This window comes from Somniosus microcephalus, chromosome 32 (genome assembly GCF_052327205.1).
Source record: "Somniosus microcephalus isolate GS21.2 chromosome 32, FLI_Smic_1.0, whole genome shotgun sequence".
Taxonomy (NCBI): domain Eukaryota; kingdom Metazoa; phylum Chordata; class Chondrichthyes; order Squaliformes; family Somniosidae; genus Somniosus; species Somniosus microcephalus.
The window spans coordinates 39,704,839-39,728,418 of NC_141018.1; positions in this window are offsets into that span (position 1 = coordinate 39,704,839).

The following is a 23,580-nucleotide window of genomic DNA, read 5'->3' on the forward strand; positions in this document are numbered from 1 at the left end:
GTGCGGACTCTCACTGGGGTACAGTTCCTGAAGGTGCTGACTCTCACTGGGGTACAGTTCCTGAAGGTGCTGACTCTCACTGGGGAACAGTTCTTGAAGGTGCAGACTCTCACTGGGGAACAGTTCCTGAAGGTGATCTCACTGGGGTACAGTTCCTGATGTGCTGCACAGACCAATTAAATACATATTTTGGTACTGTCTTCACAAAGGAGGACACAAATAACCTCCCAGAGATGTCGGGGAAGATAGGGTCTGATGAAAGGGAGGAACTGAAAAAAATCAGTATTTGTAGGGAAATGGTGTTAGGGAAATTGATGGGATTGAAGGCCTTTAAATCCCCAGGGCCTGGGTACTTAAGGAAGTGGCCCTAGAAATAGTAGATGCATTGCTGATCATCTTCCAACATTCAATGGAATCTGGAACAGTACCCATGGATTGGAGGGTAGCTAATGTTACCCCACTATTCAAAAAAGGTAGTAGAGAGAAAACGGCAAATTATAGACCGGTAAGCCTGACATCAGTAGTGGGGAAAATGCTAGAGTCCATGATAAAAGATGTAATAACAGAGCACTTGGAAAACAGTGACAGGATCGGACAAAGTCAACATGGATTTACAAAATGTAAATCGTGCTTGACTAATCTACTGGAATTTTTTGAGGATGTAACTGGTAAAATAGATAAGGGAGAACCAGTGGATGTGGTGTATTTGGACTTTCAGAAGGCTTTCGATAAGGTCCCGCATAAGAAATTAGCGTGTAAAGTTAAGGCACATGGGATTGGGGGCAAGGTATTGACTTGGATAGAGAACTGGTTGGCAGACAGAAAGCAAAGAGTTGGAATAAACGGGTCTTTTTCCGAGTGGCAGGCAGTGACTAGTGGGGTACCGCAGGGATCGGTCCTTGGACCCCAGCTATTCACAATATATATTAATGATCTAGACAAGGGAACTAGATGTAATATCTCCAAATTTGCAGACGACACAAAGCTGGGTGGCCATGTGTGCTGTGAGGAGGATGCCGAGAAACTCCAGGATGATTTCGACAGGTTGGGTGATTGGGCAGAAGCATGGCAGATGCAATATAACGTGGATAAATGCGAGGTTATCCACTTTGGTGGCAAAAACAGGAAGACAGATTATCTGAATGGCAATAGATTGGGAGAAGGGGAAGTGCAACGAGACCTGGGTGTCCTTGTGCACCAGTCGCTGAAGGTAAGCATGCAGGTGCAGCAGGCGGTTAAGAAGGCAAATGGTATGTTGGCCTTCATAGCGAGGGGGTTTGAGTACAGGAACAAGGATGTCTTGCTGCAGTTGTACAGGGCCTTGGTGAGACCACATCTTGAGTATTGTGTGCAGTTTTGGTTGCCTTATCTGAGGAAGGATGTTCTTGCCATGGAAGGAGTTCAGCGAAGGTTTACCAGGCTGATACCTGGGATGGCAGGAATGACATATGAGGAGAGATTGGGTCGATTGGGCTTGTACTCGCTGGAGTTTAGAAGAATGAGAGGGGATCTCATTGAAACTTATAAAATTCTGACAGGACTGGACAGGCTAGATGCAGGAAGGATGTTCCCGATGGTCGGGGAGTCCAGAAGCAGGGGTCACAGTCTAAGGATAAGAGGCAAGCCATTTAGGACAGAGATGAGGAGGAATTTCTTCACCCAGAGAGTGGTGAACCTGTGGAATTCTCTACCACAGAAGACAGTTGAGGCCAATTCATTAAATATATTCAAGAAGGAGTTGGATATATTTCTTAAGGCTAAAGGGATCAAGGGATATGGGGAGAAAGCAGGGACAGGGTACTGAATTTGGATGATCAGCCATGATCGCATTGAATGGCGGAGCAGGCTTGAGGGGCCGAATGGCCTACCCCATCTCCTATCTTCTATGTTTCTATTTAAGTTCGTGAAGGTGCTGACTCTCAGTGGGGTATAGTTCCTGAAGGTATGGAAAATGGTCCACGTTGTCCAAGGCCTTGTTGTGGATTTTGATAATCGGGGGGCAGCACTGTGTGGCGGGGGCAGGTTGGTAGAGGACCTTTGCCTTATGGACGTTTAGTCTAAGGCCCATGCTCTCGTACGCTTCGGTGAAGGTGTTGACGATGGTTTGGAGTTCAACCTCCGAGTGTGCGCAGACGGAAGCATCGTCTGCATACTGTAATTCGATGACAGAGGATGGGACGACCTTGGCTCTGGACTGGAGGAGACGGAGGTAGAACAGTTTCCCGTTTGTTCTGTAAATTAGCTCCACTCCAGCGGGGAGCTAACTGAGGGTGAAATGAAGCATTGCAGCAAGGAAGATCGAGAAGAGCGTATGTGCAACGACATAGCCTTGCTTGACCCCGGTCCGTACGTGAATTGGGTCTGTGGTGGAACCGTTGGTCAGGATCACGTCTTGAATGTTGTCGTGAAGCAGGCGGAGGATGGTGACAAACCTTTGAGGGCAGCCGAATTTGAGGAGGACGATCCATAATCCCTCACAGTTGACAGTATTGAAGACCCGATGCCCGATATGAGACATCCCCAGCATCGAAGCTTTGACCACGCTCAATCAGCTCCGATGGACGGGCCACATCGTCCACATGCCCGATACGAGACTCCCAAAACAAGTGCTGTACTTGGAGCTCCGACACGGCAAGAGAGCCCCAAGTGGGCAGAGGAAATGCTTCAAGGACACCCTGAAAGCCCCCTTGAAAAGTGCAACATCCCCACTGACACCTGGGAATCCCTGGCCCAAGACCGCACAAGTGGAGGAGAAGCACCCAGGAAGGCACTGAACACCCTGAGTCTCTTCGCCGGGAGCAAGTGGAAGCCAAACGCTAGCAGCGCAAGTCAACCCAAGCACCCCACCCACCCGCCCCTTCAACCACCGTCTGCCCCACCTGTGACAGAGACTGTAGGTCCTGCATTGGACTCATCAGTCACCTGAGAACTCTTTTTTTTTAAATGTGGAAGCAAGTCATCCTCGGTTCCCAGGGACTGCCTAATTAAAAGTAGTTCCTGAAGATGCTGACTCTCACTGGTGTACAGATCCTGAAGATGCTGACTCTCACTGGTGTACAGATCCTGAAGGGGCTGACTCTCACTGGTGTACAGATCCTGAAGGGGCTGACTCTCACTGGTGTACAGATCCTGAAGGGGCTGACTCTCACTGGTGTACAGATCCTGAAGGGGCTGACTCTCACTGGTGTACAGATCCTGAAGGGGCTGACTCTCACTGGTGTACAGTTCCTGAAGGGGCTGACTCTCACTGGTGTACAGTTCCTGAAGGGGCTGACTCTCACTGGTGTACAGATCCTGAAGGGGCTGACTCTCACTCAGGTACAGTTCCTGAAGGTGCTCTCACTGGAGTACAGTTCCTGAAGGGGCTGACTCTCACTCAGGTACAGTTCCTGAAGGTGCTCTCACTGGAGTACAGTTCCTGAAGTTGCTGACTCTCACTGGGGTAGTTCCTTAAGTTGCTGACTGTCACTGCGGTACAATTCCTGAAGGTGCTGACTCCCACTGGGGTACAGTTGTTGAAAGTGGTGACTCTCAGTTGGGTATAGTTCTTGAAGGTGCTGACTCTCATTGAGTACAATTCATAATGGTGCTGACTCTTACTTTAGTACAGTCCTGAATGAACTGATTCTGACTGTGGTACCAGGTCTTGTTGCATGCAGGCATGGACTGCTTCATTATCTGAGGAGTTATGAATGGCACTGAACACTGTGCAGTCATCAGTGAACATCCCCATTTCTGACCTTATGTTGGAGGGAAGTTCATTGATGAAGCAGCTGAAGATGGTTGGGCCTAGGACACTGCCCTGAGGAACTCCTGCAGCGATGTCCTGGGGCTGTGATGATTAAACTTCAACCACCACAACCATCTTCCTTTGTGCTAGGTATGACTCCAGCCAGTGGAGAGTTTTCCGCCCAATTCCCATTGACTTCAGTTTTACTGGGGCCCCTTGATGCCACATTCGGTCAAATGCTGCCTTGATGTCAATGACAGTCACGCTCAACTCACCTCTGGAATTCAACTCCTTTGTCCATGTTTGGACCAAGGCTGTAATGAGGTCGGGAGCTGAGTGGTCTTGACAGAACCCAAACTGGGCATCAGTGAGCAGGTTATTGGTGAGTAAGTGCCGCTTGACAGTACTGTTGATGACTTCCTGGCACCATGGGTGGTCCTGCTGCACAGGACAGGAGGAAAAAGCGGGAGAGCTATAGTGATAGGGGATTCTATTGTAAGGGGAATAGATAGGCGTTTCTGCGGCCGCAAACGAGACTCCAGGATGGTATGTTGCCTCCCTGGTGCAAGGGTCAAGGATGTCTTGGGGCGGCTGCAGGGCGTTCTGGAGGGGGAGGGTGAACAGCCAGTTGTCATGGTGCATATAGGTACCAACGATATAGGTAAAAAACAGGATGAGGTCCTAAAAGCTGAATATAGGGAGTTAGGAGGTAAATTAAAAAATAGGACCTCAAAAGGTAGTAATCTCAGGATTGCTACCAGTGCCACGTGCTAGAGTAGGAATAGAAGGATATTTCAGATGAATACGTGGCTAGAGGAATGGTGCAAGGGGGAGAGATTCAAATTCCTGGGACATTGGAACCGGTTCTGGGGGAGGTGGGACCAATACAAACTGGACGGTTTGCACCTGGGCGGGACTGGAACCGATGTCCTAGGGGGAGTGTTTGCTAGTGCTGTTGGGGAGGGTTTAAACTAAAATGGCAGGGGTTTGGGAACCTGTGCAGGGAGACAGAGGAAAGGGAAGCAAGGATAGGAATAAAAGACAGGAAGGAGAAAAGCAAAAGTGGAAGGCAGAGAAATCAAGGGTATAAATCAAACATGGCCACAGTAAATAATAATTCTAAAAGGACTAAGAGTGTTAAAAAATCAAGCCTGAAGGCTTTTGTGTCTTAATGCAAGGAGCAGTCGTAATAAGGTGGATGAATTAGCTCCGCAAATAGATGTAAACGGATATGATATAATTGGGATTACGGAGACATGGCTCCAGGGTGACCAAGACTGGGAATTCAACATCCAGGGTATTCAATATTCAGGAAGGACAGGCAAAAAGGAAAAGGAGGTGGGGTAGCATTGCTGGTTAAAGAGGAGATTAACACAATAGTAAGGAAGGATATTAGCTCTGATGATGTGGAATCTGTATGGGCAGAGCTGAGAAATACCAAGGGGCAGAAAACGTGGGAGTTGTATACAGACTCCCAAACAGTAATACTGAGGTTGGGGATGGCATTAAACGGGAAATTAGAGGTGTGTGCAATAAGGGCACAGCAGTTATCATGGGTGACTTTAATCTACATATAGATTGGGCTAACCAAATTAGTAACAATACTGTGGAGGAAGAATTCCCCTGGCTGGGAAGTCTAGAACCAGGGGGTCACAGTCTCAGAATAAGGGGTCAGCCATTTAGGACTGAGAGGAGGAGAAATTTCTTCACTCAGAGGGTGGTGAATCTTTGGAATTCTCTACCTCAGAGGGCTGTGGAGGCTCAGTCGTCGAGTATATTCAAAACAGAGATCAAAAGATTTTTGAATATTAAGGGAATCAAGGGATATGGGGATAGTGCAGGAAGGTGGAGTTGAGGTAGAAGATATTATTGAACGGCGGAGCAGGCTCGAAGGGCCAAATGGCCTACTCCTGCTCCTATTTCTAATTTTCTTATGTTCTTATTGGCAGGCAAAACTGTAGTGGAACAATGGGCTGCCTTTAAAGAGGAAATAGTTTGGGTACAGTCGAGGTACATTCCCACGAGGGAGAAAGGTAGGGCAACTAAAGTCAGAGCTCCCCGGATGACGAAACAAATAGCCAATATGATGAAGCAGAAAAAGAGCGCTTATGACAGATGTCAGGTTGCAAATACATCTGAGAATCAGGCTATATACAGAAAGGTCAGAGGAGAAGTGAAAATGAAAATAAGAGTGGGAAAGAGAGGGTATGAGAATAGAATGGCAGCCAACATAAAAGGTAATCCAAAAGTCTTCTATAGGCATATAGAGAGTAAAAGGGTAGTAAGAGGAAGGGTGGGGCTGATTAGAGACCACAAAGAAGACCTATGCATGGAGGCAGAGGGTATGGCTGAGGTGCTAAATGAGTACATTGCATCTGTCTTCACCAAGAGGATGCTGCCACAGACATAGTGAAGGAGGAGGTAGTGGAGACACTTCGATAGTGGAGATAGTATAAACATTGATAAAGAACAGGTATTCGAAAGGCTGGCTGTACTTAAAGTAGATAAGTCACCAGGACCAGATGGGATGCATCCTAGGATGCTGAGGGCGTAAATCGTGGAAGTACTGGCCATAATATTCCAATCCTGCTTAGATCGGGGCTGGAGAATTGCAAATGCAAAAGATAAACCCAGCAAACAGGCCAGTCAGTTTAACCTCAGTAGTGGGGAAGCTTTTAGAAACAGTAATCAGGGACAAAATTAACAGTCACTTGGACAAGTGTGGATTAATTAAGGAAAGCCAACACGGATTTGTTAAAGGCAAATCGTGTTTAACCAACTTGATTGAGTTTTTTGATGAGGTAACAGAGAGGGTTGATGAGGGCAATGCGGTTGACGTGGTGTACATGGATTTCCAAAAGGGTGTTCGACAAATTGCCACACAATAGGCTTGCCAGCAATGTTGAAGCCCATGGAATAAAAGGGACAGTGACAGCATGGATACGAAATTGGCTAAGTGACAGGAAACTGAGAGTGGTGGTGAACGGTTGTTTTTCGGACTAGAGGAAGGTATACAGTGGTGTTCCCCAGGGGCCATCGCTAGGACCACTACTTTTCTTGATATATATTAATGACTTGGACGTGGGTGTACAGGGCACAATTTCAAAATTTGCAGATGACATAAAACTTGGAAGTACAGTGAACAGTGAGGAGGAGAGTGATAGACTTCAGGAAGACATAGACAGGCTGGTGAAATGGACAGAGACGTGGCAGATGAAATTTAATGCAGAAAACTGTGAAGTGATACATTTTGGTAGAAAGAAGAGAGAGGACATAAACTAAATGGTACAATCCTAAATGGGGTTAACAAAGAGAGAGACCTGGGGGTGTATGTGCACAAATCGTCGTAGGTGGCAGGGCAGGTTTAGAAAGCAGTTAAAAAGGCTTACGGGATCCTGGGCTTCATAAATAGGGGTATAGAGTACAAAAGTGTGGAAATTATGATGAACCTATATAAAACACTGGTTCGGCCCCAACTGCAGTACTGTGTTCAATTCTGGGCACCACACTTTAGGAAGGATGTGAAGGCCTTAGAGAGGGTGCAGAAAAGATTTGAGAATGATTCCAGGAATGAGGGACTTCAGTTACGTTGATGACTGGAGAAGCTGGGATTGTTCAAAATCATGAGGGGTCTGGACAGAGCAGAGAGAGAAAAACTGTTCCCACTGGCAGAAGGGTCGAGAACTAGAGGACACAGATTTAAGGTGATTGGCGAAAGAACCAAAGACGACGTAAGAAAAAACTTTTTTACTCAGCGAGTGGTTAAGATCTGGAGTGCACTTCCTGAAAGGGTGGTGGAGGCAGACTCAATCTTATCTTTCTTAAGGGAGTTGGACAAGTGTCTGAAGGAAAAACATTTGCAGGGCTATGGGGAAAGGGCAGGGGAGTGGGATTAGCTGAGAGTTGGTACGGGCTCGATGGGCCGCATTCTGTGCAGCAACCATTCTATGATTCTATGATAGTGTCAGAAGGCAATAATTTTCAGGATGTAAAGCAAATGTTACACTCAGAAGAGGGTGAAAGCAATGCAATGGCAGACTCATTGGGTGCTCAACTGTTTCTGATCATGATGGTGGACTTGGAAGAGAAGCAGAGGGAGCAGGCCTATCAGATGAGGCACCGAGACCAGAGGCTGAGCAGATAGAACTACTTCCCCTCCAGAGTGTACAGGGAGAGAATGTCCTTCCAGACTATTTCAGAGGAGCACTGCATGCAAAGACTGTGTTTTAGCAACGATGCAATCGGCCACCTCGGTGAGATGTTAAAAAAGGACCTTAAGCCGCAATCTATCACCCACAGGGCCTTGTCAGTGGCCATGAAGGTGATGTTACATAGAAACATAGAAGATAGGAGCAGGAGTAGGCCATTCGGCCCCTCGAGCCTGCTCTGCCATTCAATGAGATCATGGCTGATCATCCAAATTCAGTACCCTGTCCCTGCCTTCTCCCCATACCCCTTGATCCCTTTAGTCTTAAGAAATATATCCAACTCCTTCTTGAATACATTGAATGAATTGGCCTCCACCGCCTTCTGTGGTAGAGAATTCCACAGGTTCACCACTCTCTGGGTGAAGAAATTCCTCCTCATCTCGGTCCTAAATGGCTTACCCCTTATCCTTAGATTATGACCCCTAGTTCTGAACTCCCCGCCATCGGGAACATCCTTCCTGCATCTAGTCTGTCCAAGCCTGACAGAATTTTATAGGTTTCGATGAGATCCCCTCTCATTCTTCTAAACTCCAGCGAGTACAAGCCCAATCGACACAATCTCTCCTCATACGTCATTCCTGCCATCCTAGGTATCAGCCTGGTGAATCTTCGCTGCACTCCTTCCATGGCAAGAACGTCCTTCCTCAGATAAGGCGACCAAAACTGCACACAATACTCAAGGTGCGGTCTCACCAAGGCCCTGTACAACTGCAGCAAGACATCCTTGTTCCTGTACTCGAACCCTCTCGCTACGAAGGCCAACATACCATTTGCCTTCTTAACTGCCTGCTGCACCTGCATGCTTACCTTCAGCAACTGCTGCACAAGGACACTCAGGTCTCTTTGCACTTCCCCTTCTCCCAATCTATTGCCATTCAAATAATAATCTGCCTTCCTGTTTTTGCCACCAAAGTGGATAACCTCATTTATCCACATTATACAGGTAGACTATCCTTTATCCGAAAACCTCGGGACCAGCCGAGTTTCGGATAAAGGAGAATTTCGGATTTCGGAAGGTGGGTCGGCGGGGGTCCGCGGGGGGTCGTGCGCACGACTTACGCTGACGCTCAGCGTAAGTCAGTCGGGGCCGGCGGGGGTCGGGGCCGGTGGGGTCCGCGGGGGGGTCGGCGGTTGTCGGGGCTGGCGGGGTCCGCGGGGGGGTCGGCGGGGGGGATCGGCGGTTTCGGGGTCGGCGGGGTCCGCGGTTGTCGGGGTCGGCGGTTGTCGGGGCCGGCGGGGTCCGCGGGGGGGTCGGCGGTTGTCGGGGCCGGCGGGGTCCGCGGGGGGGGTCGGCGGTTGTCGGGGCCGGCGGGGTCCGCGGGGGGGTCAGCGGTTGTCGGGGCCGGCGGGGTCCGCGGGTGTGTCGGCGGTTGTCGGGGCTGGCGGGGTCAGCGGTTGTCGGGACCGGCGGGGTCCGCGGGGGGGTCGGCGGTTGTCGGGGCCGGCGGGGTCCGCGGGGGGTCGTGCGCACGACTTACCCTTTATCCGAACTTCCGAAACCGGAACCCTCTAAAAACCGAAGGTTTTTTCGTTCGTACGCACGACTTACGCTGAACGAAAAAACCTTCGGTTTTTAGAGGGTTTCGGTTTTCGGAAGTCCGGATAAAGGGTAGTCTACCTGTAGTGCATTTGCCATATTTCTGCCCAATCGCCCAACCTGTCCAAATCGTACTGGAGTTTCACGACATCCTCACAGCACACCCTCCCACCCAGCTTTGTGTCGTCTGCAAATTTGGAGATATTACATCCAATTCCCTCGTCCAGAGCATGCCGGGAGCAGCACCAGGCATACCGAAAAATGAGGTGTCAATCTGGTGAGGCTACAACACAGGACTACTTGCATGCCAAACAACGGAAGCAACATGCGATAGACAGAGCAAAGCGATCTCACAACCATCGGATCAAATCAAAGCTCTGCAGTCCTGCCACATCCAGTCGTGAGTGGTGGTGGACAATTAAACAGTTAACAGGAGGAGGAGGCTCTAAAAATATCCCCATCCTCAATGATGGTGGAGCCCAGCACGTGAGTGCAAAAGACATAAGAACATAAGAAATAGGAGCAGGAGTAGGCCAATCGGCCCCTCGAGCCTGCTCCGCCATTCAATAAGATCATGGCTGATCTGATCCTAACCGCCAATCCACTATCACAGAACCATCTCCTGAATCTAACAGAATTAGACACACGAAATAGGAGCAGGATCAGGCTACACGGCCCCTGGGCCCGCTCCGCTACCCACAGGGCCATGACCGATCCGAACCTGGACTCATGTCCAAATTCCTGCCCGCTCCCCGTAACCCTTAATTCCCTTTACTTCTAGGAAACTGTCTATTTCTGTTTTAAATTTATGTAATGATGCAGCTTCTACAGCTTTTTGGGGCAGCATATTCCATGGACCTACCACCCTCTGAGTGAAGTAGTTCCTCCTCATCTCAGTTTTGAAAGAGCAGCCCCTTATTCTAAGACTATGCCCCCTAGTTCTAGTTTCACCCATCATCGGGAACATCCTCCCCGCATCCACCCGATCCAACCCCTTCACAATCTTATATGTTTCAATAAGATCGCCTCTCATTCTTCTGAACTCCAATGAGTAGAGTCCCAATCTACTCAACCTCTCCTCATACGTCCATCCCCTCATCCCCGGGATTAACCGAGTGAACCTTCTTTGTACTGACTCGAGAGCAAGTATGTCCTTTCTTAAGTATGGACACCAAAACTGTACGCAGTATTCCAGGTGCGGTCTCACCAATACCTTGTACAACTGAAGCAATACCTCCCTATTTTTATATTCTATCCTCCTAGCAATGAAAGCCAACATTCCATTGGCCTTCTTAATCACTTGCTGCACCTGCATACTAACCTTTTGAGTTTCGTGCACCAGGACCCCCAGATCCCTTTGTACTTCAGTACTTTCCAGTTTCTTGCCATTAAGATAATAACTTGCTCTATGATTTTTCCTGCCAAAGTGCATAACCTCACACTTTCCAGTATTGTATTCCATCTGCCAAATCTCTGCCCACTTACTTAGCCTGTCTATGTCCCCTTGCAGGTTTTTTATGTCCTCCTCACTCACTACTTTCCCTCCCATCTTAGTATCATCTGCAAACTTTGATATGTTACACTCGGCCCCCTCCTCCAAATCGTTAATATAGATTGTAAAGAGTTGGGGACCCAGCACTGACCCCTGCGGAACACCACTAGTTACTGATTGCCAGTCTGAGAATGAACCATTTATCCCAACTCTCTGCCTTCTGTTAGATAGCCAATCCTCTATCCATGCCAGAATATTACCCCCAATCCCATGATTTTTTATCTTAAGCAATAATATTTTGTGTGGCACCTTGTCAAATGCCTTTTGGAAGTCTAAATACACTACGTCCACTGGTTCCCCTTTATCCACCCTATATGTTACTTCCTCAAAGAACTCCAGCAAATTTGTCAAACATGACTTCCCCTTCATAAAACCATACTGACTTTGTCCTATTAAATTACGATTATCCAAATGTCCTGTTACTGTATCCTTAATAATGGACTCCAAAATTTTACCTACCACAGATGTTAGGCTAACCGGTCTATAGTTTCCAGCCTTCTGTCTACTGCCCTTTTTAAATAAGGGTGTTACATTAGCAGTTTTCCAGTCTGCCGGGACCTTTGCCGAGTCCAGGGAGTTTTGGAAAACTATTACCAATGCATCCACAATCCCTACCGCCACTTCCCTCAAGACCCTAGGATGTAAGCCATCAGGTCCAGGTGATTTATCCGCCTTGAGTCCCATTATTTTACCGAGTACCACTTCCTTAGTGATTTTGATCGTGTTTAGCTCCTCCCCCCCCTTTAGCCCCCTGTTTGTCCAGTGTTGGGATATTCTTAGTGTCTTCTACTGTAAAGACTGATATAAAATATTCATTCAGTGTTTTTGCCATCTCCATATTTCCCACCATTAATTTCCCGGTCTCATCCTCCAAGGGACCAACATTTACTTTAGCCACCCTTTTTCTTTTTATATAACTATAAAAACTCTTACTATCTGTTTTAATATTTTTTGCTAATTTACTTTCATAATCTATCTTCCCTTTCTTAATCAATCTTTTTGTTATTTTTTGCTGTCTTTTAAAGTTTTCCCAATCCTCTATCCTCCCACTAGATTTGGCTACCTTATATGCCCTTGTTTTTAGTCGAATACTATCCTTAATTTCTTTACTTCGCCACGGATGGCTGTCTTTTCTTTTACACCCTTTTCTTCTCAGTGGAATATATATTTTTTGGAAGTTGTAAAATAACTCCTTAAATGTACACCACTGATCATGTATCGTCTTACCCTTTAATCTATTTTCCCAATCCACTCTACTCAATTCCGCTCTCATACCTTCATAGTCTCCTTTATTCAAGCTTAGCATGCTTGTTTGAGATCCAACCTTCTCACCCTCTAATTGAATATGGAATTCAACCATGTTATGGTCACTCATTCCAAGGGGATCCTTTACTAGGACAAGGCTGAAGCACTTGCAACTATCTTCAGCCAGAAGTGCCGAGTGGATAATCCATCTCGACCTCCTCCTGAGGTCCCCAGCATCACAGATGCCAGTCTTCAGCCCATTCAATTTACTCCACGTGATGTCAAGAAACAGCTGAAGACACTGGATACTGCAAAGGCTATGAGCCCTGACAACATTCCGGCAATAGTACTGAAGACTTGTGCTCCAGAACTAGCTGTGCCCCTAGCCAAGCTGTTCCAGTACAGCTACAACACTGGCATCTACCCGGCAATGTGGAAAATTGCCCAAGTATGTCCTGTCTACAAAAAGCAGGACAAATCCGACCCGGCCAATTACCGTCCCATCAGTCTACTCTCAATCATCAGCAAAGTGATGGAAGGTGTCGTCGACAGTGCTATCAAGCGGCACTTACTCAGCAATAACCTGCTAACTGACTCCCAGTTTGGGTTCCGCCAGGGCCACTCAGCTCCTGACCTCATTACAGCCTTGGTCCAAACATGGACAAAAGAGCTGAACTCAAGAGGTGAGGTGAGAGTGACTGCCCTTGACATCAAGGTAGCATTTGATCGAGTGTGGCATCAAGGAGCCCTAGCAAAACTGAAGTCAATGGGAATCAAGGGGAAAACTCTCCATTGGTTGGAATCATACCTAGCACAAAGGAAGTTGGCTGTGGTTGTTGGAGGTCATTCATCTCAATCACATGACATCGCTGCAGGAGTTCCTCAGGGCAGTGTCCTAGGCCCAACCATCTTCAGCTATTTCATCAATGACCTTCCCTCTATCATAAGGTCAGAAGTGGGGATGTTCGCTGATGATTGCACACTGTTCAGCACCATTCGAGACTCGTCAGATGCTGACGCAGTCCGTGTCCATATGCAGCAAGACCTGGACAACATTCAGACTTGGGCTGACAAGTGGCAAGTAACATTCGCACCACACAAGTGCCAGGCAATGACCATCTCCAACAAGCGAGACTCTAACCATCTCCCCTTGACATTCAATGGTATTACCATCGCTGAATCCCCCATTATCAACATCCTGGGGGTTACCATTGATCAGAAACTGAACTAGATCAACCATATAAATACTGTGGCTACAAGAGCAGGCCAGAGGCTGGGAATTCTGCGGCGAGTGTCTCACCTCCTGACTCCCCAAAGCCTTTCCACCATCTACAAGGCACAAGTCAGGAGTGTGATGGAATACTCTCCACTTGCCTGGATGAGTGCAGCTCCAACAACACTCAAGAAGCTCAACACCATTCAGGATAAAGCAGCCCGCTTGATTGGCACTCCATCCACCACCTTCAACATTCACTCCCTCCACCACCGGCGCACTGTGGCTGCAGTGTGTACCATCTACAAGATGCACTGCAGCAACTCACCAAAGCTCCTTCAACAGCATCTTCCAAACCCGCGACCTCTACCACTTAAAAGGACAGGGTAGCAGACGCATGGGAACATCACCACCTACAAGTTCCCCTCCAAGCCACACACCATGCTGACTTGGACCTGTATCGCCGTTCCTTCACTGTCGCTGGGCCAAAATCCTGGAACTCCCTTCCTAACAGCATTGTGGGTGTACCTACACCATATGGACTGCAGCGGTTCAAGAAGGTGGCTCGCCACCATCTTCTCAAGATCAATTAGGGATGGGCACTAAATGCAGGCCTAGCCAGCGACGCCCACATCCCATCAATCATTAAAAAAAATATATATATATATATATATCGTGAACAGCTGGGGTCCTAGAACCGATCCCTGTGGTACCCCACTAGTCACTGCCTGCCACTCGGAAAACGACCCGTTTGGCCGGTCTGCAACATTACCCAGGGCAGGCGAGGGTCTGCATTCAACAGGTCACGTGTGCCCTATTCCTCAGGGCATCTGACTTCATCAGAGACTAGGGTCTTGAATTTAAATAAAGAAAACTACGATGGTATGAAGCATGAGTTGGCTAGGATGGATTGGGGAATGTTACTTAAAGGGTTGACGGTGGATAGGCAATGGCAAACATTTAAAGATCGCATGGATGAACTACAAAATTTGTTCATCCCTGTTTGGCATAAAAATAAAACAAAAAAGGTGACTCAACTGTGGCTAACAAGGGAAATTAGGGATAGCATAAGAGCCAAGCAGAGGATATATAATTTGGCCAGAAAAAGCAGCAAACCTGAGGATTGGGAGCAGTTTAGGATTCAGCAAAGGAGGTCAAAGGGATTAATTAAGAGGGGGAAAATAGATTATGAGTGTAAGCTTGCAGGGATCATAAAAACTTACTGTAAAAGCTTCTATAGATATGTGAAGAGAAAAAGATTGGTGAAGTCAAGCATAGGTCCCTTGCAGTCAGAATCAGGGGAATTTATAATGGGGAACAAAGAAATGGCAGACCAATTAAATACATACTTTGGTTCTGTCTTCACAAAGGAGGACACAAATAACCTCCCAGAGATGTCGGGGAACATAGGGTCTAATGAGAGGGAGGAACTGAATGAAATCAGTATTTGTAGGGAAATGGTGTTAGGGAAATTGACGGGATTGAAGGCCAATAAATCCCCAGGGCCTGATAATCTACATCCTAGGGTACTTAAGGAAGTGGCCCTAGAAATAGTAGATGCATTGCTGATCATCTTCCAAAATTCTATAGACTCGAACAGTTCCCATGGATTGGAGGGTAGCTAATGTTACCCCACTATTAAAAAGGTGGTAGAGAGAAAACGGGGAATTATAGACCGGTAAGCTGGACATCGGTAGTGGGGAAAATGCTAGAGTCCATTATAAAAGATGTAATAGCAGAGCACTTGGAAAACAGTGACAGGATCGGACAAAGTCAACATGGATTTACAAAAGGTAAATCGTGCTTGACTAATCTACTGGAATTTTTTGAGGCTGTAACTGGTAGAATAGATAAGGGAGAACCAGTGGATGTGGTGTATTTGGACTTTCAGAAGGCTTTCGATAAGGTCCCGCATAAGAGATTAGCGTGTAAAGTTAAAGCACATGGGATTGGGGTAAGGTACTGTCTTGGATAGAGAACTGGTTGGCAGACAGGAAGCAAAGAGTTGGAATAAACGGGTCTTTTTGAATGGCAGGCAGTGACTAGTGGGGTACCGCAGGGATGGGTCCTAGGACCCCAGCTGTTCACAATATACTGTATACATAAATGATCTAGACAAGGGAACTAGATGTAATATCTCCAAGTTTGCAGATGACACAAAGCTGGGTGGGCGTGTCTGCTGCGAGGAGGATGCAGAGAAACTCCAGTACGATTTGGACAGGTTTGGTGATTATACTGCATTTGCCATGCATCTGCCCAATGTGGATAAATGCGAGGTTATCCACTTCGGTGGCAAAAACAGGAAGACAGATTATTATCTGAATGGCAATAGATTGGGAAAAGGGGAAGTGCAACAAGACCTGGGTGTCCTTGTGCACCAGTCGCTGAAGGTAAGCATGCAGGTGCAGCAGGCGGTTAAGAAGGCAAATGGTATGTTGGCCTTCATAGCGAGAGGATTTGAGTACAGGAGCAAGGATGTCTTGCTGCAGTTGTACAGGGCCTTGGTGAGACCACACCTTGAGTATTGTGTGCAGTTTTGGTCACCTTATCTGAGGAAGGATGTTCTTGCCATGGAGGGAGTGCAGCGAAGATTCACCAGACTGATACCTGGGATGGCAGGAATGACGTATGAGGAGAGATTGGGTCAATTAGGCTTATATTCACTAGAGTTTAGAAGAATGAGAGGGGATCGCATTGAAACTTATAAAATTCTAACAGGACTAGACGCTGGAAGGATGTTCCCGATGGTCGGGGAGTCCAGAACCAGGGGTCACAGTCCAAGGATAAGGGGTAAGCCATTTAGGACAGAGATGAGGAGGAATTTCTTCACCCAGAGAGTGGTGAACCTGTGGAATTCTCTGCCACACAGGGCAGTTGAGGCCAATTCATTAAATATATACAAGAAGGAGTTAGATATATTTCTTGAGGCTAAAGGGATATGGGGAGAAAGCAGGGACAGGGTACTGAATTTGGATGATCAGCCATGATCTCATTAAATGGCAGAGTGGGCTCGAGGGGCCGAATGGCCTACTCCTGGTGCTATCTTCTATGTTTCTATCATGTATAACATGTCCCCAGCAAAGGAAGTTGGTCCATTGGCTTCCAGAGTGCAGGGCAATCGATGGGACCCACATGCCGCTGAAGGCTCCACCCGAGGAACCTGCCACGTTCATAAATAGGAATGGTTACCATTCACTGAATGTGAGGATAGTCTGCTATGCCAAACCACGTCCTGCATGTTAACGCAGAGCCTCAGGGAACTGCTCCTGATGCCCGTGTTCTTTGTCACTGCAACATTCATGACTTGTTCAGCAGGGAGGGTCAAGGAGGTGACAAGTCCTACCTACTGAAGCCATGGCTGATGACACCCTTTCACATCAACAATGCAGCACAGGAATGGTACAACCGTGTGCGCGTGTCCGTGTGGTGAAGAGAACAATCGGGTAGCTGAACTCATGCTTTCGGTGGCCTGGACTGGTCGGGGTTGTTGGGGGGGGGGGGGGGGGGCGGTGGCGGTGGGGGAGAAGTATTTATGGTACTCACCTAGCAAAGGGGCGAGGATTGTGAAGGTCCAATGCACACTGCACAATGTCGCCCTGCGGGAAGGGCTGACGACCTGATGGACGAGATACCAGTCAATCAGAAGGATGTCCCTGCGGTCATGGGTCGTAGCACCCCCTCATACGACCCCGCCCCCCTGAGGAATTTACAGGGTTCCCACTGAGGAGCAGCAGCATGATATCACACTTGCTTCTCCCCTTGATGCGGCACTTAGAAGCAGAAGATTAGGAAGTGGACAACTGATGCGCTATCAATTACTCATAAAAGACTGAGAGTTAGAAGAGTAAATAAAGGCTTTTATTAACAACAGAATGGAGGTCTGCCTCGCGTGGTCGACCGGTCCATGATACTAAGGGCTGGGGAGCAGTCACCTTTATACTAGGACCTGTGGGAGGAATCAGCCGAGGCATGTCCAGGCATGTACACAGTGGAATACAAACAGGACAAACAGGAATACAAACAGTGGTTTACCACAACAACACATACCATCACGATCATCAAGGGAAAGCACCAGGGAAGCCAATATTGATGCAGAAAATGGCTGTTCTCTATTTTACTTTTTACAACCCATCAGGAAACAGCAGGCAATTTCAGGAGTTTAAAACAGATGTGCTGGGAGGGGCACAATTTTGCTTCAAATATTGAAGACCTACCTACATTTATTGAGGCATCTCTTATTTGAACACCTACTCTTAAAGTGCAGGAGCTGTTGGCTAATACCAGGTGCGTCATGAGGAAAGACTGACATTGCAGACGACTCCCTTAACAAACATTTCCTTAGTGTGTAGGCAAAGGACAGTTAGTGAATTTCAACATCACTTCTATAAAAATGGGTTTGCACTTCTGTGGGTGTTGCAATATCACCTGTATTTTAACAGTTTCCATGTGTTAATGCAAATTAATTATAAAAAGCAAAATACTGCAGACGCTGGAAATCTAAAATAAAAACAGAAAATATTGGAAATACTCAGATGATCAGGCAGCATTTGTGGAGAGAAAGGGACGGTGGGTTAATGGTTCAGAACGTGCTGGAGTGGCGTATCTCAAGGTGCACGGCATTAGTTAGACTTTTTTCCAGCACCCTTCAGCGGATAAAAGTAATTAATATTAATAACTGTTAAATTAATGGGACTAAAAGCCCACAAATCCCCTGGACCGGATGCCCTACATCCTAGGGTTTTAAAAAAGGTGGCTACAGAGATAGTGGCTGCAGTGGTTTTGATCTTCCAGAATTCCCCAGATTCTAGAATGGTCCCGCAGATTGGAAGGTAGCAAATGTAAACCCGCTGTTCAAGAAAGGAGGGAGAGAGAAAACAGGGAACTAAAGGTCAGTTAGCCTGACATCAGTCATCAGGAAAATGCTAGAAACTACTATTAGGGACATGGTAAAAGGGCACTTGGAAAATCACCAGATGATTAGGCAGAGTGTAAAGTTCGCGAAATTTTCATTAAATAATCACGTAGGAAAGTAGGGTTAATAAAACAGCTTTATTGACCAAAAGAAGCTTATACAGAGAAACCTTTGATAAAAGGGCACACAAAATGGCCGCCAGACCTCGTGACCAGCTTCTGGGACCTTTTGAATTTCTGTTACTGCAAGCCAGACAGGCTTGTGGATTGAGGACATTAAAAGCCCGCGAAAACCAGTTTCGGGAAGCCGAAACTCATGGAACTGAGTATACATATTGATTAGATTATAAGTACTGGACAGATTTGGGTGGCAGGATGAGACCCATCAAGAAATGGGCGGACAATTGAACGAACGCTTTAACCCATAACACTGTACAAAGAGAAGCCGTTTAACAGCCATCCAGGGCAATCTCCAGACCGATCAATATACAAACCAAGTTACGGTAACAAAGCAAAGACATTATCGGCCCAGGAAGGCCAGTTCAGCTATCACCGACTCCCGTTATGAAGACAAAGCACCCCTGCAGAGAGTTCTGCCCGCCAAAATTATTACAAAGACAGGACTATGATTTGGCGGGAGATAAGAATGTCCCAAAAGGTATAACTGTGGATTGAATAAAGTCCATCAGTGAGTTCTCCATCGGTACGCTTCGGGACAGACTCCATCGGAACTAAACAACTTCGGTTTGGAACGTGTTCGGTGTTCGGCCAGGCAAGGCCCGGCCACGACGAGAAGAGTTTGGCTTGGAAGCCAGCTCGGCCCGGCCACGACGGGAAGACAACGAGGGAGGCCCGGGTACTTTTGTCGGGAGATCATCGACGACCCAGGCCGGAGAAGAAGACACTCAGGGCCCAGGTACTCCAGTTCTCCTCCACCGTTGGAGAAATCAGAAGGACAATTATGACTGTATAAAGAGTCATTTCGGAACCAGTGCCCCGCCCTGGGGAAGACCATCGGGAGATCATCGACGACCCAGGCCGGACAAAACGACACTCAGGGCCCGGTACCCCAGTTCTTCAACATCACATCGGCGAGTGCTCATCGCAGGAGAACCAAGAGGAAAACAAGCTGCGCCAGAAGCTTCCAAACCCACGTGACGACGGAAAGCTGTGTCGAAAGGCTGCAAAGCCTTTTTCGCAATTCTTAAAGTGGTGAGCATGATCCCGAGTCCCTCAAATCAAAACTTAGTTAGGTTATAGGGGAGGGGGTTAAGGGTAATTGTAATGTGTTACCCCTTTTACGATGTGCCGTGTGTTCCCCATTTCTATAGAGTTAAGTTTATAGATGTGTGCATGCTTGTAGTTGCTTTAATCTGTGCATATGACATGTATTTTATGATGCTGCAAACTGTTCAATAAAGGCATCCATTTCGTGCTATTCGACCTGGTCTATTGAGTTTTTCTGCACTACAGCTCCCTGCACCACGTCCAAGGTCTAGAACCGTAGGGGCGAGTGGGTCGAACCACTCACGGGTAATTATTGCAAGAAGCCTGGCAGGAGACCAGAGCAAGCAAGAGAAACCCCCTACACAGAGTCAACATAGTTTTATGAAAGGGAAATCATGTGTGACAAATCTATCAGAGTTTAAGGGTATAATTAGCAGGGTAGATAAGAGGGGACCAGTGGATGTAGTATATTTGGATTTTCAGAAGGCATTCGATAAGGTGCCACACAAGGTGTTGTTATACAAGATTAGGGCTCATGGGATTGGGGGTAATATATTAGCATGGATAGAGGATTGGTTATGGACAGAAAACAGAGTAGGGATAAACGGGTCATTTTCAGGTTGGCAAGCTGCAACTAGTGGGGTACCGCAAGGATCAGTGCTTGGGCCTCAGCTATTTACAATTTATATTAATGACTTAGATCAGAGGTTCTCAACTGGGGATTTAAAGGGGTCCGCCAATTGGGCTGTCCCATAAACATCAGTAGATTCCCCTGTATATTAAGATGAGTAGAATAGTCTCAGCAATACAAACACTATGCATGCACAATCAATTCAGGTTCTTACTGATGGATACCATTTGTACAGTTAGACAAGTCCCTTTGCGTGTCACTGACTTTTACAACAGTATTTATCTTGTAACATTTTTCTTGATCCAGCCCTATTCGCTTCCACATTCAGAAATCACTTGTGGTAAACCACTGTTTGTATTCCACTGTGTACATGTCTGTACATGCCTCGGCTGACTCCTCCCACGAGTCCAGGTATAAAGGTGACTGCTCCACAGTCCCTCTGTATTCTGGACTGGTCGACCACTCGAGGCACACCTTCATTCTCTTGTTAATAAAAGCCCGTTAGTTACTCGCTTAACCTCAGTCTTTTGAGTGATTGATAGCGCATCAATTCCGCCCGTCCGGGTACGCAATGTAAGCGTACTGGGGGTTGGCGTGGAGGAGGTCGACCCTCTCGACCAGGGGGTCCGTTTTATGGGTCCTCATGTGTCTTCTCAGTTGGACTGGCCCTGGGGACGTCAGCCATGGCGGTAGCGACGTCCCCGATGTGGACTTCCTTGGGAAGACAAACATTTTCTCATGAGGGGTGGCGTTAGTGGCAGTGCAGAGCAGTGACCGAATAGAGTGGAGCGCATCGGGGAGCACACCCTGCCAGCGGGAGGTCGGAAGGCCCCTAGACTTTAAGGCTAGCAGGGCGGCCTTCCAAACTGTCGCATTTTCTCTTTCCACCTGTCCGTTCCCCCGGGGGTTGTAACTGGTGGTCCTGCTTGTGGCAATACCCCTAGTTAGCAGGTACTGACGGAGTTCGTCGCTCATAAACGATGAGCCCCGGTCGCTATGGATAAAGCTGGGGAAGCCGAACAGGGTGAAGAGGTTGTTCAGACATTTAATGACCGTGGCACTGGTCATGTCCGGGCAGGGGAAGGCGAACGGGAAACGGGAGTACTCATCAATAATATTGAGGAAGTACACATTGCGGTCGGAGGAGGGGAGAGGCCCTTTAAAATCGACGCTCAGGCGCTCGAAGGGGCGAGTGGCTTTTATCAGGTGGGCCCTGTCTGGTCTATAAAAGTGCGGTTTGCACTCAGCGCAGACTTGGCAGTTCCTGGTCATGGTCCTGACCTCCTCAATAGAGTAAGGCAGGTTGCGGGCCTTGATGAAGTGGAAGAACCTGGTGACCCCCGGGTGGCAGAGGTCATTGTGGAGGGCCCGCAGTCTATCGATCTGCGCGCTGGCGCAGGTGCCACGCGATAGCGCATCCGGGGGTTCATTTAGCTTCCCGGGCCGGTACAAGATCTCGTAGTTGTAGGTGGAAAGTTCGATTCTCCACCTCAAGATCTTGTCATTTTTGATTTTGCCCCTCTGCTTGTTGTTAAACATAAAAGCAACTGAACGCTGGTCAGTGAGCAGGGTAAATCGTTTTCCGGCCAGGTAGTGCCTCCAATGACGCACAGCCTCCACAATCGCCTGGGCCTCCTTCTCAACAGCGGAGTGTCTGGTCTCCGGGCCTTGGAGGGTTCGTGAAAAGAAGGCCACGGGTCTCCCCGCCTGATTGAGGGTAGCGGCCAGGGCAAAGTCAGACGCGTCGCTTTCCACCTGGAAGGGGATGGATTCGTCCACTGTGTGCATGGTGGCTTTGGCAATGTCCTCCTTGATACGGTGGAAGGCTAAGCGGGCCTCTGCCGTCAAGGGAAAAGAGGTGGACTTGATCAGCGGACGGGCCTTGTCCGCATAGTAGGGGACCCACTGGGCGTAATAGGAGAAAAACCCTAGGCACCTCTTCAGGGCCTTGAGGCAGTGGGGCAGTGGAAGTTCCATAAGGGGACGCATCCGGTCGGGGTCGGGGCCGATGACTCCGTGTTCCACAACACAGCCAAGGATGGCGAGGCGGTTTGTGCGGAATGTGCACTTCTCCTTGTTATATGTCAGGTTTAGGAGTTGGGCGGTGCGGAGGAATTTTTCGAGGTTTGCGTCATGGTCCTGCAAGTCACGGCCGCAGATGGTCACATTGTCCAGATATGGGAAAGTGGCCTGCAACGCATTTTGATCTACCATCCGGTCCATCTCCCTTTGGAAGACGGAGACCCCGTTGGTGACGCCAAAGGGAACCCTAAGGAAGTGATAGAGGCGGCCGTTTGCCTCAAAGGCAGTGTACTGGCGGTCCTCAGGGCGGATGGGGAGCTGGTGGTACGCTGATTTCAGGTCAATGGTCGAGAAGACGCGGTACTGCGCGATCTGGTTGACCATATCAGCTATACGGGGGAGTGGGTAGGCGTCCAGCAGGGTGTAGCGATTTATTGTCTGGCTGTAGTCGATGACCAGGCGCTGCTTCTCGCCGGTCTTAACGACCACAACCTGGGCTCGCCAGGGGCTGGTGCTGCCCTCAATAATCCCTTCTTTCAGGAGCCGCTCCACTTCGGTTTTAATGAAAACCCTGTCCCCGGCACTGTATCGCCTGCTCTTTGTGGCGATGGGCTTACAGTCGGGGGTGAGGTTAGCAAACAGTTGGGGGGGGGGTGACTCTGAGTGTGGAGAGGTTGCACCTGGTGCGCGGCGGGCAGTTTGGAAGCTGCTGGCTGCGGACTGTGAGTGGGGGTAGGGGTCCACCGTACGCCATCGTAACACTTTTAAGGTGGCACTGAAAATCTAACCCCAGCAGGACGGCAGCGCAGAGGTCAGGCAGGACCAGAAGTTTAAAATGATCGTACACGGTCCCGTCTACTACGAGTGTCACCACGCAGTAGCCGCCGATGTCCGCCGACTGGGACTCGGAGGCCATAGAAATCCGCTGTTGCGCAGGCAGGACTGGGAGAGAGCAACGCCGCACCGTGTCGGGGTGGATGAAGCTCTCCGTGCTCCCAGAGTCAAAAAGGCAGATTGTATCGTGACCATTTACCTTAATGTCCATTGTGGAACTGGCCAGTTGGTGCGGTCTCGCTTGGTCCAGTGTAACGGATGCCAGCGTAGGGGTCGGTGTGTCGCTGCGGGTATCAGATGAGGCGGTGTCGGGGGCCTGCTGCGTCCCGGCTGTCGTCCAAGATGGCGGCGTCCATGATCCCCATGTGGCTGGAGGCGTCCAAAATGGCTGCTGTACCGGTGATTCGCACATGGCCGGGGAGGTCCAAGATGGCGGCCCGCATGGCCCACACGCGGCGCTGCTGGGGTTC